At 35.6% G+C, this 16,713-nt stretch overlaps 1 pseudogene; it reads left to right on the top strand.

The window, feature by feature from the left end:
* LOC114896275 overlaps nt 1-14,079 on the top strand; it is a 38,754-nt pseudogene extending 24,675 nt beyond the window's left edge.
* Nucleotides 14,080-16,713: the final 2,634 nt, after the last annotated feature.

Consider the following 16,713-nt stretch of genomic DNA (forward strand, 5'->3'; position numbering starts at 1 on the left):
TCTCTTCAGTAATTTAAGATACAAGGTATATCATATACCAAATTTCTACATGTCGCTGTATCTATTATTGAACTTCCTATTTCATTTCATTGTTTTGTCTATTCATTTGCCAACATCATCTTATTATAATTACACAGGACTTTTACTATGTTTTCATGTCTGGTAGAACTAGTCTTCTCAGACTCTTTATATTTTGGAGAATTTTCCAAAAATTCATTTGTTTATTTTTCCATATTAACTTCAGTTTGTCCAGTTAAAAAACATGCTTCGTGGGGATTTTATAGCCATTGTGTTAAGTTACAAAATAACTTAGAAAAAAACAACATATTCTGAAAGCTCTGTCTTCAGAATATTGTTGCAAATGTATATAAACTTTGAACTGCTAAGAATTTATCCTACAGATGTGGTGCACATGTATGAAATGCTTTAAGTACATGACTTCATTGTGACATTGTTTGTTATACCATGCCGAACACATCATAATCAAAGTCAAAAGGCAAACGACACAAGGGGAAAAGTGTTGACTCCTGGCACGGAGAAAGGGTTGACCTCCCTTACATATAGTGAGATTTCTGTAAATTGTCAAGAAAAATCCCCATAACACAATAGGAAAATGGATAAAAACATGAAATGGCAGCCCATCTCCACACCAACCAAAAGCAAACAAGTAAACACAAACAGCCCCTAAGCAAATGAAAGCTTGCTTAAACTGACTCACATGTAAGATAAAATTAAATTAAAACTTACTGTGTAAAAGTGTCAGAAAGTTTGCCCTCAAACTCTGTTGAGGAGGCTGTGTGGAAACAGTTGCTCTCATACATTGTTGATAGGAGTAAAAACAGGCAGAGTTTCTGTGGAAGGCAATAGTCAAATACCAAAATTACAAATCACATACTCTCTGATTTGATCATCTCACTCCTGGGGATGTGTCATGCAGATACACATAAATTTACCACAAATATGTATAATTATTTTTAAGCCATAAATTAGAAATGATTCAAGTATCCATCTGTAGACCATTACTTAATTAAAGTATGGTACTTCATAATGCCATATAATGAAACTGTAAAAAGAAATGCGGAATCTCTCGATAAACTGTGACATTTTTAATGATATCTTACTAAGATAAAAGAAAAAAAGTATGTGCAATACTCACTCGAAAGAAAATGAAATACTTAGGTATAAAGCTAACAAAACATACAGAATTTATATGTTATAACTTACAAAATGCTGGTGATAGAAAGAGGATCTAAATAAATTAAGAGACATGCCATGTTTATGGTTTGGAGATTCAACATAGTTAACATACAATTCTCCCCACATTGATCTGTAGATTTAACGCAATTGCTATCAAAATTGGAAGGTATTTTATAGACATACACAAGCTTATTCTAAAATTTATGTGGAAAAGCCAGGAACCTAAACAAGCTAAGACTATTTTGATAAAGCAGAATAAAGTGGGAGAAATTACTATACCTAAAGTTAAGTCTTACTATAAAGCTACAGTATTCAATTTTTACTATAAAGTATTCAGTATTCAAGGCTTACTATAAAGGTACAGAACTATAAAGCTACAGTATTCCAGCTACAGTATTGGCAAAGGTGTTAATACATATATCAACAAACAGACTAGATAACCCAGATAGAAATACAGTCAACTGATTTTTAATAAAGGTACACAGTGCACAGCAAAGGAAACCATAAACAAGACCAAAAGACAACCCTCAGAATGGGAGAAAATATTTGAAAATGAAGCAACTGACAAAGGATCAATTTCCAAAATTTACAAGCAGCTCATGCAGCTCAATAACAAAAAAACAAACAACCCAATCCAAAAATGGGCAGAAGACCTAAATAGACATTTCTCCAAAGAAGATATACAGACTGCCAACAAACACATGAAAGAATGCTCAACATCATTAATCATTAGAGAAATGCAAATTAAAACTACAATGAGATATCATCTCACACCGGTCATAATGGCCATCATCAAAAAATCTAGAAACAATAAATGCTGGAGAGGGTGTGGAGAAAAGGGAACACTCTTGCACTGCTGGTGGGAATGTGAGTTGGCACAGCCACTATGGAGAACAGTATGGAGGTTCCTTAAAAAACTACAAATAGAACTACCATATGACCCAGCAATCCCACTACTGGGCATATACCCTGAGAAAACCATAATTCAAAAAGAGTCATGTACCAAAATGTTCATTGCAGCTCTATTTACAATAGCCCGGAGATGGAAACAACCTAAGTGCCCATCATCGGATGAATGGATAAAGAGGACGTGGCACATATATACAATGGAATATTACTCAGCCATAAAAAGAAACGAAATTGAGCTATTTGTAATGAGGTGGATAGACCTAGAGTCTGTCATACAGAGTGAAGTAAGTCAGAAAGAGAAAACCAAATACTGTATGCTAACACATATATATGGAATTTAAGAAAAAAAAAATGTTATGAAGAACCTAGGGGTAAGACAGGAATAAAGACACAGACCTACCAGAGAACGGACTTGAGGATATGGGGAGGGGGAAGGGTAAGCTGTGACAAAGTGAGAGAGTGGCATGGACATATATACACTACCAAACGTAAGGTAGATAGCTAGTGGGAAGCAGCCGCATAGCACAGGGAGATCAGCTCGGTGCTTTGTGACCACCTGGAGGGGTAGGATAGGGAGGGTGGGAGGGAGGGAGACGCAAGAGGGAAGAGATATGGGAACATATGTATATGTATAACTGATTCACTTTGTTATAAAGCAGAAACTAACACACCATTGTAAAGCAATTATACCCCAATAAAGATGTTAAAAAAAAAAAAGGTACACAGTGATTCAATGGAGGAAAGATAGTATTTTCAACTAATGGTGTTTGAACAATTAGGCACCCATAGACAAAAAAAAAAAAAGAATCTCAACCTAAAACTCACACTTTAAGCAAAAATTAACTCAGTTTGGGATGTGGGATTAAATATGAAACAATATAAAACTTTTAGAAAAAAAATGATCAGAAGAAAATATTTAAGATCTAGCAATAAAAGAGATTTTAGCCTTGACACAAAAACCCAATCCATGAAAGAAAAAAATTGATAAATTAGATCTAATCAGAATTTAAAACTTTTTGAAAGCCCATGTGAAGAGGGTCAAAAGACCCACTGCAGATTGGGAGAAAATATTTGCAAGCTATATATATCAGACAGATGTCTTATATCTAGAACATGTAAAAAATTCTTAATATTCGATAGTAAACTCCCCAAGTCCAAATATTAAATGGGCAAAGACATGAACAGACATGTCTTCGGAAATAACATACACATGGCAAATAATTACATGCTAACATCACTAGCCATAAAGAAAATTCAAATTAAAACCACAATGAGATATTACTACACATGTATCAGAGTAGCTAAAAGACACAGTGGTAACACCAAATGCTCGCACTCGTATGCTGTGGTGAGGATGTAAAATGGTACATCCGTTCTGGAAAATAGTTTGGCAGTTTCTCATAAACCTAAACATGCATATGTCACTTCACCCAGCACTTTTACTCTTGGGTATTATCCCAGAGAAATGAAAACTTACGTTAACATAAATGTTCACAATGTTCATGAATGTTCATTGCAGCTTTACATTTGTAATAGCCAAAAGTTAGAAACAACCCAATGTCCTTCAATAGAAGAATGGTTAAACAAACCAAGGGACATCTTTATGGTGAAAACTACAGCAGTCAGAAGGAACTAACTGTTGATACATGCAGCCACTTGGATGAATCTGAAGGTGACAATGCTGAGTGAAAAAGCCTGTCTCAAAAGGTATATATGTAAGTTTCTACGTATATAACATTTTCAAAATGAAATTTTAAAGATGGAGAACAGATTAATGATTGCCAGATTTCACTAATTTTACACAAATACATGTAAAACTGGTGAAATCTAAATATGCCCTGTAGATTGTACCAATGTCAATTTCCTGGCTTCAATATTGTGTTAAAGCTATGCAACATGTTACCACTGGGTAAACTGGATGAATGGTACAAGGGACCATCCTATACATTTTTTGCTACTTTCAGTGCATCGGTAATCATTTATATATTTTTATATGAATACAAATATATTTCATATATTATTTTATATATATTTATCAAAATCATTTCAAAATGGCAATGTGAAGAATTATGTGTATAATATGCTATTGTTTTGTGGAAAAGGGGAGAGGGGAAATAACATATATTTGTTTTTGCTTACGTATCCATAAAGGAACTCCAAAAGTATACTAATGACAGTGATTACCTGAATGTTTGTAGGTTGGGGGAACCGTAGCAAATAGGAGACAGATGTAGAAAGACATATATATATATATTTTTTTACATTTTGAACCATGTTAATCTATTTCTTTTTTTTTTTTTTTTTTTTTTTGCGGTACACGGGTCTCTCACTGTTGTGGCCTCTGCCGTTGCGGAGCACAGGCTCCAGATGCACAGGCTCAGCGGCCATGGCTCACGGGCCCAGCCGCTCCGCGGCCTGTGGGATCTTCCTGGACCGGGGCACGAACCTGTGTCCCCTGCAACAGCAGGCGGACTCTCAACGACTGTGCCACCAGGGAAGCCCTATTTCTTATTTTAAAAAGTAAATAATTATTATTCTAGGCATAAAAATAATTATAATGACCATCATTCATAAAAGAACACAACACCAAAATATTTGAATGACGTAACCTTGGATTTAGGTCAGGTATTCAAATTTAATTACTATTACTTTATTAAAATTTTACTTCATTATTATTTCTCTTATTTCTGTTGATTTAAGGAAACTTGACCACTGGTCAGGGCTGGTCTTGAAAATAACACTCAGAAAACACTGCATTCATTCACACCAATGTTACCCAGGTGCCAAAATGAATCTCTTTTTGATTTGCAGTACTGTGCCTTCAGCATATGCAAAGCATTGTTCTTTTGGACTTTAGAAACAGGAGAAACAAAGAGATCCTTTAAATAACCTCCACAAATTGAAATAGAATATGCCTCTCTGTGCTTTAGTGTTCCTTGGGAAATAGACTTATGTGGTACTAGTTGTACATTTCCCAAAAAAGAAAACAAAGAACAAGAGAAAAGCAAATTTCAAAACTCAAAAGAATTTTTGGAAACAGTCAAGAGCAAATGAGGGGCCTCAATAAAATATGCACAGGCAGCCTCTAAGCACAATTTATTAATGCAGCATATTAAAGTAAAATGCCAGCCACCTCAGATACTAATGGAAATCAATAAATGTCAATGTGCATAGTGCTGCTATGATGGAAATCTCTGCTTTTTTATTTATCTGCTACAACAGAGAAAAGTGAAAGTTGGTAACTTAGGCCAATAAAATATTAAAGATACTCTGAGGTTATTCACATTCAAAACTGCAATTACCTGCTAAGTTAAAGGGCCATTTTTCTAGGTATCTAAGCTTTATGTATCAAAGCTAATTTTATTTATTTAGCCACACCACAGGGCTTGTGGGGTCTTAGCTCCCTGACGAGGGATTGAAACCATGCCCTCCGCAGCGAAAGCGCAGCGTCTTAACCACTGGACCGCCAGGGAGTTCCCAAAGCTAATTTTAATATTAGCTGTCTATGCATTTACTTTTCTCATTGCTTCTTTCAATATACGTACAAAGCAGTGATCAGTTTAGCCAATATTTACAGGAGAAAGGAACAGACTTTAAGAAACTATGAAAGCAAATCTAAGAGCTCTAAATTCATGTTGTTGTTTTTTTTAAGTACACATGGGAACACACAAATGTGTTAGCAATTGGACAATCTATCATTATTGGGGAAAGGCAAATGTCTTGAATTTCAATGGCAGCAACTCAGTGAGGCCAGAGGGTCTACAGGAAGGGTGCTCTGAAGAGGGAACATGTCTGGGAACAGAGTTTCCCTCTGTACACACTTTCTTCCATTGAGACCACTGTCATCACTAGCATGTCTTCCAAGTTTGGGGACATTCAAAGCAAGTATTCGAAGAATGATAACAGCTGACCCCTCTGGCCTGGTCAATTTTCACCCATACCAGTTTGGCCCACGCTCTCACTCCTCTACCCTTTCTGCTCAAATGTCCCCTTATTAAAGAGGCCTCCCTTGGTACTCCTCACTAAAAGAGCACACCACTGTGTATCACTCACAGTTTTCTTCCCAGCACTATCACCACTGCCTGTTTTATATTTACTTGGTTATTGTCTCAGTCCCCCTCAGGAATGTCAGCTCCATAAGGACAGGGATTGGACAGTTTGATTCAATTCTATGTACCCAGTATCTGGAAAAGCAATAACTCAGTAAGTCCTTCTACTTAAACCTCACAATGATTCTGTAAGTAAATGGATGCTAAAAATAACTGGGTTCCCCAAAGTTACCCATTTGATCAGGGGGAAATTTTATGACTCAAAGTCATATCTCTGAGTTCTAAATTCTATGTTTTTTCCAGCATATCACGCAGCTTCTCATTTTGATACTGTGAATTACTTTAAATCTGGAAATTCTCATCAAGTCTTTGTGGAAATGGGGCATTGTGAAGAGTAAGTGTCCACCTAAAAAGAGCACGTACTTTTTTAATTAGTTTGTTATATAATTCCTCCTTCATGTGCACAAGCAAAAACTTTTTTCCAGAAACAGAGAAAAATATTCAAGTATACTTATAATTAAGAATAATATGGAAACAAAAAAAAAAGTGTCATTTTCAGGATAAATTTAGATGCTAATGCAAGGGCATTAATAAATCAATGAAACTAACTGCAACTATTTAACAATTTACTAAACATTTATAGAGTATCTTTTATAGGTCAGAACCTCTGCTAAGGCCATGGAGTTATAAAGATAAATAAATAATAATCCACGTCCTTAAAAGTGTTAAATCCACTTCAAGATATAGACATATAAGTAAAAATAAAATATAATGGAATCAGAGGCTTTTGTAAGTTGTTAGGAGAGCAAAGGGAATCAGTAACCAGTTCAGCCTAGGAGCATCAAACAGAAGAATTGCAGTTTGAGCTGCATCTTGGAATATAAGTAGACATTCCCAGGTCCAATAGCAAGAGGGAGTAGCAAATATATGAAGCTGGGAAATGATATGTGTATTTCAAGGACTAGGACATTTAATATGTCTGGGCGTCAGGTACATTGAGAAGGTACAGCTGGAGATGGGACTGTCAAAGAGCATAGCAATACCGCCTAAATATCCTTAAGAAGATTCAGTGAGATGATGCATGTAAAACCATCAGCATAGTGCCTCACTATGTTCTGAATAAATGCTGGCACTTGGAATGGAATGGAGGAATCGAGATTTTTATATATCCACAATTCCAAAAGAAAAAATGTCTCTTGGTATAAAAATAAATCCATTATTTATCAAATAAAATTCTTCATTGGGGTCCCCATGTGTTTAGAAATGGCATGCATATTATTTACACAGAGCAGTATTCAAAACCAGGGAATCCAGATAGCAATCTTATGTGATGTTTTCAGCAAGAACCGATATACGTGACAGGGAGTTTAAGAAGTAATGAAGCAATCCTGTATTTAGAACCAGCCATGATATGGACTTCACTTGCTTGAATAACAGGCTGATTTTACAGAGAAGAGGGTGTGAGTTTGATTTCTTTTTTCATTACTCATGACTTCAATCCTTAGGGAAATGACAAGATAATTTAATTCCCAAACACTCATTTGGGAGTGTCAATGATAAATGATTGGAAATATTGCTGCTCCCATCACACGGCTTTTCTTATTGGTTCTTGCCTCTGTACTTCTTTCTTCTCTTCACTCAGCCCCAAGGAGTGAACTTGATATTGGAGCGATAAAGCTTGTCACAATAAACGTAATCTTCTGTCACAATCTTTCTCTTTTTCCCCTTTTCTATTGTTTCCCCCTAAAAAAATCTTCAGTTTGATCCTTGCATGGCAACTTCATACTTCTGTATGACTGAGGGACAACAGGAATTAATTCCACTGTTTGTGCCAGTCAGCACAAGAAAGTTGTAATTTTCCTTGTCACTGCATCTTACAACCTCCTAATGAGCAGCTCTAATGGTGGGCTATTGAATTACACAATAAACAAAAGTTTTCCATCATTTAACATTTGTTCAAAGACTCTGCTGCGGGTCCACGAGAGGAGAAAGAAGAGAAATGTGCACTTATCCAGTGAATTCAATCAATGCAAACTGCAAATTTAGTTATTCAGGCTATCAAAATCTGTTGTTGTTATTGTTATTGTATTAATGCCTAAATTATTTGAAAAAAATTATCCTAACCTTACATGAAAGCTTGGCCTTTGTTGACATAAATGTGCCTAACAACAAAAAAAAGATTTTGTATTCTAATTGAAGAATTGTTTATTTTGCAAATGAGTAAAGGGAGATACTTGGGCTAGTTATGTTTGTCTGAAAGGATGTAAGGGCTTTATTACATAGAACAGGGATCAGAAACCTTTATCTTTTGGGCCAGACTGAGGTCTTATGCCCATAAAAGTCTACTGTCTCTACCTCTGGACCTATGAACTGCCAACCCACATGGTTGCAGCCAGGATTCCCACCAGGCTCTTCCTCACCACAATTCCCACTGAATAGCAGGGACTCAGTGGGAAGGACACAAGAGCCAGAACAATGCCTTCCTTCTGGGGGGCATGGCCTTCCCACCCTAGCTCCTGCCAGCTTCCCTCCTGCTTTAGGCTTCCCTCCATAAGACTCATTTAGTTCATCATAACCTCATCCCTTCAGAAAAATCTTCCTTCACCATCCTGTGCAAAAGTACAGTAGGCATTTCTAGAAGGAAAATGTGATCCCATGAAGGACCAGTGTATGGAAATTTGTATTTAAAACATTAATGACAATGGAAGTACAATTGTGCAGAAAGCATAGAAAATGAGGTTGCCCATTTAACTTTGCTTTCTGGTGCTGAGACGTATTTGGCTCTTAAAGTACCATGACCTTTAATTGTGAACTTTCCTGTTGAAAATCTTCTTAGAATGTATTAGTGCACTTTTCATCCTGAGTAAGTAATATCACTTAGCCTTTTTTGATGATTCAGCATCTTGCAGTAGTTTGTTAAGAACAGATAGGCAGTTTCTCTTTCAAGGTAACACATTTTTCTTTCACTTGTACGCTTTTAACTAAAAGACTTTTACAAAACTATGTGGTTGAAAAATATTTTACTAAGCATTATCCTGCAAGGTGAAACATTCATTCATTCATTCTTCATGCATTCATTTACTGAGCACTTAAGTAGTTCCTACAAAGTGCAAAGCACTGTGCCAGGCTCTGGAATGCAATGGTGAAGAACACTAAAACCTCTAAGAAAGGAAGAATGTGCGGGCCAAGTTCACCTTATATTCTCTTAAGATACTGTTGAACACTCCCGAAAACCCATCTGTACACCTGCAGCATTACCATCCACACAGCATGTGGTAGAAAGACTGCAAACACAGCATAAATGCAAGACAAATACCTCCATCTGGAAGAATCTGAAAAGATTCTCAAAGGTGACCGGGACTTAAAGAATGAGGAAGAGGAGGGGTTTAGCATTTCAACCACATTTTTCAATAACCCTACATTTTCTTGCTCTGCTAACAATTATTCTTAACTTTCTGGGGAGCCCCGTAAAGAATCTAATAAAAAATGTTAATATATTTGTATATCCATATACCTATACACGCACACACACACTCACACACACAACCTCTTCTTTATCAATGGACACAGGTTGCTTCCATATCTTGACTGTTGTAAATAATGCTGCAATGAACATAATGGTGAATATATCTTCTCAAATTAGTGTTTTTGTTTTCTTCAGAAAGATACCCAAAAGTGGAATTGCTGGATTGTATGGTAGTTTTACTTTTACTTTTTTCAGTAACCTCCATACTGTTTTCCATTGTGTCTGTACCAATTTACATTTCGATTAATGGTGCACAAGGGTACTCTTTTCTCCACGCCTTTACCAATACTTGTTATTTCTTATCTTTTTGTTGTTAATCATCTGATGTCTTTTTGTGAGGTTGTAGTTCATTGTGACTTTGATTTGCATTTCCCTGATGATAAGTAATGTTGAGCATCTTTTCATGTGCCTGTTGGCCATCTGTATGTCTTCTTAGTAAGAATGTCTCTTCGGGTCCTCAGCCTTTTTTTTCATCTTTATTGGAGTACAATTGCTTTACAATGGTGTGTTAGTTTCTGCTTTATAACAAAGTGATTCAGTTATACATATGTTCCCCTATCTCTTCCCTCTTGCATCTCAGCCTGTTTTTTAACGGGGTTGTTTGATTTTTTTTTTTTTTTTTCGGTACGCGGGCCTCTCGCCTCTCCCGTTGTGGAGCACAGGCTCCGGACGCGCAGGCTCAGAGGCCATGGCTCACGGGCCCAGCCGCTCCGCGGCATGTGCGATCTTCCTAGACCGGGGCACGAACCTGTGTCCCCTGCATCGGCAGGTGGACTCTCAACCACTGCGCCACCAGGGAAGCCCCTGATTTTTTGATATTGAGTTGTAAGTGTTCTTTGTATATTTTGGATATTAATCCCTTATCAGATATATCACTTGTTAATATCTTCTTCCATTCAGTCAGTGGCCTTGTTGTTTTGTTGATAATTTCCTTTGCTGTGCAAATGTTTTTTAGTTTGGTGAAAACTATTTATGTATTTTTGTTTTTGTTTCCCTTACCAGAAGAGACATATCCAAAAAACTATTGCTAAGATAAGTATCAAAGAGCATACTGCCAATGTTTTCTTCTAGGAGTTTTATGGATTTAGGTCTTACATTTTAGTTGTTAGTCCATTTATAGTTTATTTTTGCATATAGTGTGAGAAAGTAGTCCAGTTTGATTCATTTGCATGTAGCTGCCTAGTTTTCCCAACACCATTTATATGAGAGCCTGTCTTTTCCCCATTGTGTATTCTTGCATTCTTTGCCATAGATTAATTGCCCATATATGTGTGGGTTTATTTCTGGTCTCTTTAATATGTTCCATTAATTTATGTGCTTGTTTTGTGCCAGCACCATACTGTTTTAATTACTGTAGCTTTGGAGTATAGTTTGAAATCAGGGAGCAGGGTACCTCTAGTTTTGTTCTTCTTTCTCAAGATTGTTTTGGCCATTCAGGATCTTTTGTGTTCCCATACAAATTTTAGAATTATTTGTTCTAGTTCTTTGAAAAAAGTCATTGGTATTATGATAGGGATTGTATTGAATCTGTAGATTGCCAGTGCCCCTTTTTAATAATATTAATTCTTCCAATTCATGAGCATGGTATATGTTTCCATATGTTTGTGTCAATTTCAATTTGTTTTGACACCTTATGGTTTTCAAAGCACAGGTCTCTCACCTCCTTGGTTAAATTTACTCTTAGGTATTTTATTCTTTTGATGCAATTATAAATGGGATTGTTTTCTTAATTTCTCTTTCTGCTAATTCATTGTTACTGTAAAGAAATATAACCAAAAAAATATATAAATATAAAATCAATTTCTGTATATTAATTTTGTATCCTGAAACTTTACTGAAATATTTATTGTTTCTAATAGTTTTTTGTTGGTGCCTTTAAGATTTCTATATATAGTATCATGTCATCTGCAAACAGTGACATTTTATGTATTCCTTTCCAATTTGGATTTCTTACATTTTTTTTTCTTGTTTGATTACTGTGGCTAGAATATCCAGTACTATGTTGAAAACAAGTGGTGAGAATGGGCAGCCTTTTCTTATTCCTGATCTTAGAGAAAATGGTTTCAGCTTTTCACCATTGAGCATGATGTTGGCTGTGGGTTAGTCGTATGTGGCCTTTACTATATTGAGGTATGTTCCCTTACTACCCACTTTTTTGAGATTTTTATTATAAATGGATGTTGAATTCTGCCAAAAGCTTTTTCTGCATCTATTGAGATGATCATGCGATTTTTATCCTTCCTTTTGTTAATGTGGTGTACTGAATTGATTGATTTGTGGATATTGAATTATCCTTGGATCTCTGAGATAAATCCCACTTGATCATGGTGTATGAGCTTTTTCATGTGTTGTTAAATTTGGTTTGCTAATATTTTGTTGAGGATTTTTGCATTTATATTCATCAGTGATATTGGCCTGTATTTTTTTGTGTGTGTGTGGTGTCTTTATCTGGTTTCATTATCAGGGTGATGCTGGCCTTATAGAATGAGTTTGGAGGTGATTCTTCCTCTTCAATTTTCTGGAAAAGTTTGATAAGGATAAGTGTTAACTCTTCTTTAAATGTTTGATAGAATTTACCTGTGAAGCCCTCTGTTCCTGAACTTTTGTTTGTTAGGAGTTTTTTGATTACTGATTCAATGTCACTACTGGTAATCATTCTATTCATATTCTTTATTTCTTCTTAATTCAGTCTTGGGAGATTGTATGTTTCCAGGAATTCATCCATTTTTCTAGTTGTTCCAATTTGTAGGCATAGAATTGTTCGTAGTAGTATCTTTGATCCTTTGCATTTCTGTGGTGTCAGTTGTAACTTCTCTCTCATTCCTGACTTTATTTATTTGGGTCCTCTTTTTTTAATTAGTTGGTCTAAAGCTTTATTAACTTTGTTCATCTTTTCAAAGAACCACCTCTTAGTTTCATTGATCCTTTCTCCTGTTTACTTAGTCTCTTTATTTCTACTCTGATCAATATAATTTCCTTCCTTCTATTAACTTTGGGGTTTTTTTGTTCTTCCCTTTCTTGTTTTTTTAGGTGTAAGGTTAAGTCACTTATTTAAGATTTTTCTTATTTCTTGAGGTAGGCTTGTTTTGCTCTAATTTTCCTCTTTGAACTGCTTTTGCTAAATCCCATACATTTTGGAATGTTGTGTTTCCATTTTTATTTAACTCAAGGTACTTCTTTATTTTCTCTTTGACTTTTCAATGACCCCACTGGTTGCTTAGTAGCAAATTTTTTGATTCCACATGTTTGTTTTTTCCACTTTTTTTTGTAGTTGATATCAGGTCTTATGCACTTGCAGTCAAAAAGGATGCTTGCTATGATTTCAGTCTTCTTAAATTTACTGAGATATGTTTTGTGGCCTATCATGTGATCTATCCCAGAGAATGCCCTATGTGCATTTGAAAATAATGTGTATTCTGCTGTTTTGGAATGGAATGTTTTATATATATATACACTATATATATATTCCATCTGATCTAATGTGTCATTTAAGGCCAATATATCCTTATTGTATTTTTATCTGGATGATCTGTCCATTGATGTATGTGAGAGTTAAAGTCTCTTACAATTATTCTGTTACTTTCAATTTCTCCCTTTATGTTTGTTAATATTTGCTTTATGTATTTATGTGCTTCTATGTTGGGTACATATATATTTACAATTGTTATATTTTCTTGTTGGATTGATCCTTTTATCATTATGTGATGTCCTTCTTTGTCTCTTGTTACAGACTTTGTTTTAAAGTCTATTCTGGCCTTTTTGTTGTGCTGCCCACACTCATGGGCCACTCTCCAGTGGTGTCTGATCCCCATGTACTCCTTTCCTCCACACTGGCACTGACATGATGCTGTCCTGCAGCCTAGCCAGCACGTGCTTCTGCTAAGCACCATCACCTTTGACATCATCGTGATGGCCATCCACAGCTGGCTTAAGTCGAGTGACAATATCCACACGTTCTCACTGTGATGGTGATATTTTCACAAGGGTGGCTACAGCAGGACTTACAAGGATGGCTGCCAGATCGTCATGATGTACATGTGGGGAAGGGGAGCTGCCACCAAGCCCTTCTGTAGCTTTATCATCCTGGTGATCTGTTCCATCCTCTCCTTCTTTGCCCTCTGTGGATCCCAAATGCTTGTCCTTCTGAGACTGAATGGTGGCTTCCTGGCCCTGGCTGCTGTGTTCCAGATCATCTCCCTTGTAATTTACCATGTGAAGTACACCTAGACTTTCAACCTCATACCAACCCTCCTGTCACTACATCTATAACTGGGCCTAAGTCTTCAGATGGGCAGTCACAATTATCCTGATGGCTGTGCTTTCTTCTGTTTCCTTCCCAACTATGAAGATGGCCTTCAGGGAAATGACAAGCCCAGGTATTTGTACACATCCACCTAAGTTGGGAAATGAGCAGAAGAAAATCACTGCTACTGAGATGGACTACAAAGAAACTGTTTTCCTCAGAATAATTTGAACTTATTTTTATGGCAATGTTCATAGAGTTAAACTAGGCAAAGTGCTAAAATAATTTGGGAGAAAATGTTTCTTAAATGGTGTTATAGTTTTATATTCATATTTTACATGTGTCTTGTAGAGTTAGACAAGACTTACTCTTTTAACTAATTATCTATAAGATGCCAATATTTTCTTATAACTATCTATGCCATTTATACTGCATTTGTAAAAGAATGTGAATATTAAACATACCACTTTATAAGGTAAAAATAAGAAGGCTTCAGCAATTTGAGTAACCTAATCAAGTTTTTGTTTTTCCCGGATGGAATGGACTAGGTCTATTAAGCACTCAGGAAAAGAGGGAGATATTAGTAAAAATTGTTACTGACCCAATATTCTAAAAGAAGTACAATAAATAAATATTTTTCAAGCCTCCAGCTATTTAAAGCAAAACTATTTCTTAAATATGTATTATTTGTGAGAATTTCTAATTAATAACCTTAACAAGTGACTTCTTTCTAAGCTTCATGTTAACTTGATATGGCATTGAGGAAAGTATTTTTTCATGGCCATAGCCTGTTGCAGTAGCAAGGCCTCCTTAAGTAGTAAAGTTTTAAGATAAAATTTTCTCATTTAAAGTGGTTTATAGGGTTGGAGTGTGGGAAAATGCTATACTAATAAATCTGTACTGTTTTGTGTGTGTGTGTGTGTATGTGTGTATTTAGTACCAGAATAGATGAGACTGAAAGATGGACTGGTCGTGACTGATGGATAGGATTAGGCTGTTCAGTAAAGCATCAGCGGTTGGTTCCTATAACAAAAGTAACATTAAAAAAGGCTAAAGAGAAGAAATGGCTTGAGTTTTTTATCTTAGTTTTGACTGGGCTCTAATCATATAGACACAGCTTCTAATAGATTGCAACTATAAGCAAAAACTTAATCTAGTTAAAAACCTGGTTTTCCTTGACAAAGAGATTTTTAAAATCTGATGCAAAAGACACAACAGGAGAATTCAGGGATTTGAGATTTATCTGAATGGCAAATATATGATACACCATATGGATTTTTTTTACCCTTTGTACTTACATAATGAAAACAATTCATTTTATATATCAAATTATTATTTTATAAGTTGTAAGAGTGAGCAATTGTAGTTTTCAGTATGAACTTTTCCCAATAAAACAAGTGTTCTAATCTTGAAAATAAATAAATAAAGTCTATTTTATCTGATATAAGTATCACTACCCCAGATTTCTTTTCATTTCTATTTGCATGGAATACATTTTCCATATTCTCACTTTCAGTCTGTGTGTGTCTTTAGATCTGCAGTGAGCCTCCTGTAGGCAGCATATATATCAGTCTTGATTTTTTACCCACTCAGCCACTCCATGTCTTTTGCTTGGAGCATTAGTTCATTTACATTTAAGGTAATTATTGATAGGTATGTACTTATTGCCATTTTGTTCATTGTTTTCTGCTTCATTTTGGAGTTATTCTTTGTTCCTTTCTTCTTCTTCTGCTCTCTCCCCTGCTCGCTCCCCTTGTGATTTGATGACTATAGTTAGTCTTATGTTTGGATTCCTTTCTTTTTGTTGTGTTGTTGTTATATAGTTTTGTTATATAGCTTTGGTTGGTGGTTACCATGAGGTTCATATATAATAACCTGTGTATATATGTGATTATTTTAAGTTAATGGTCCCTTAAGTTCAAAAACATTCTAACTACCCTTCATACTTACTCTCCCCATGTTCAACATCATATTTTACATTTTCTGTTTGGTGTATCCCTTTAGTTATTGTGGATATAGATGATTTTACTATTTTTGTCTTATAACCTCCCTATTAGCTTTCTGAGTTGTGGATCTACTACATTTACTGTATGTTTGCCTTTACCTATGAGATCGTTTTTTTGTAATTTTTGTATTTCTAGTTGTGGTCTTTTCTTTTCAGCTTAGAGAAATTCTTTGAACATTTCTTATAAGGCCAGCTTGGTGGTGCTGAACTCTTGTGTATTTTGCTTGTGTGTAAAATTATTTATCTGTATTTCCAATCTGAATGACAGCCTTGCTGGATAGAATATTCTTGTTTGTAGGGTTTTTTTCTTTTACCACTTTCAATATTTTGTGCCACACCATTCTGGCATGCAGAGTTTCTCCTTAAGAGTTTGCTGACTGTCTTATGGGAATTCCCTCGTACTTAACTAGCTGCGTTTCTCTCAATCCTTTGAGAATTCTCCCTTTATCTTTAATTTTTGCCGTTTTATTTATAATGTATCTTGGTGTGGACTCTTTGGGTTCATCTTGCTTGGGACGCTCTGTCCTTCTCAGGCCTGGATGTCTGTTTCTTTTCTCAGATTATGGATGTTTTCAACTATTATTTCTTCCAATAAGTTCTCCACCTCTTTCTCTCTCTCTTCTACTGGGACATCTAGAATGTGAATGTTAGTACACTTGATATTGTCCCCAAAGTCTCTAAAATTATCTTCATTTTTTAAAAAGTCTTTTTTCTTTTCTGCTTGGGTGGTTTCCGCTACTCTGTCTTCTAGTTTACTGACCCATTCCTCTGCATCATCTAATTT

This window comes from Monodon monoceros, unplaced genomic scaffold, assembly GCF_005190385.1.
Source record: "Monodon monoceros isolate NGI ecotype Baffin Bay Population unplaced genomic scaffold, NGI_Narwhal_1 Super_Scaffold_15, whole genome shotgun sequence".
In the NCBI taxonomy this organism is placed as follows: Eukaryota; Metazoa; Chordata; class Mammalia; order Artiodactyla; family Monodontidae; genus Monodon; species Monodon monoceros.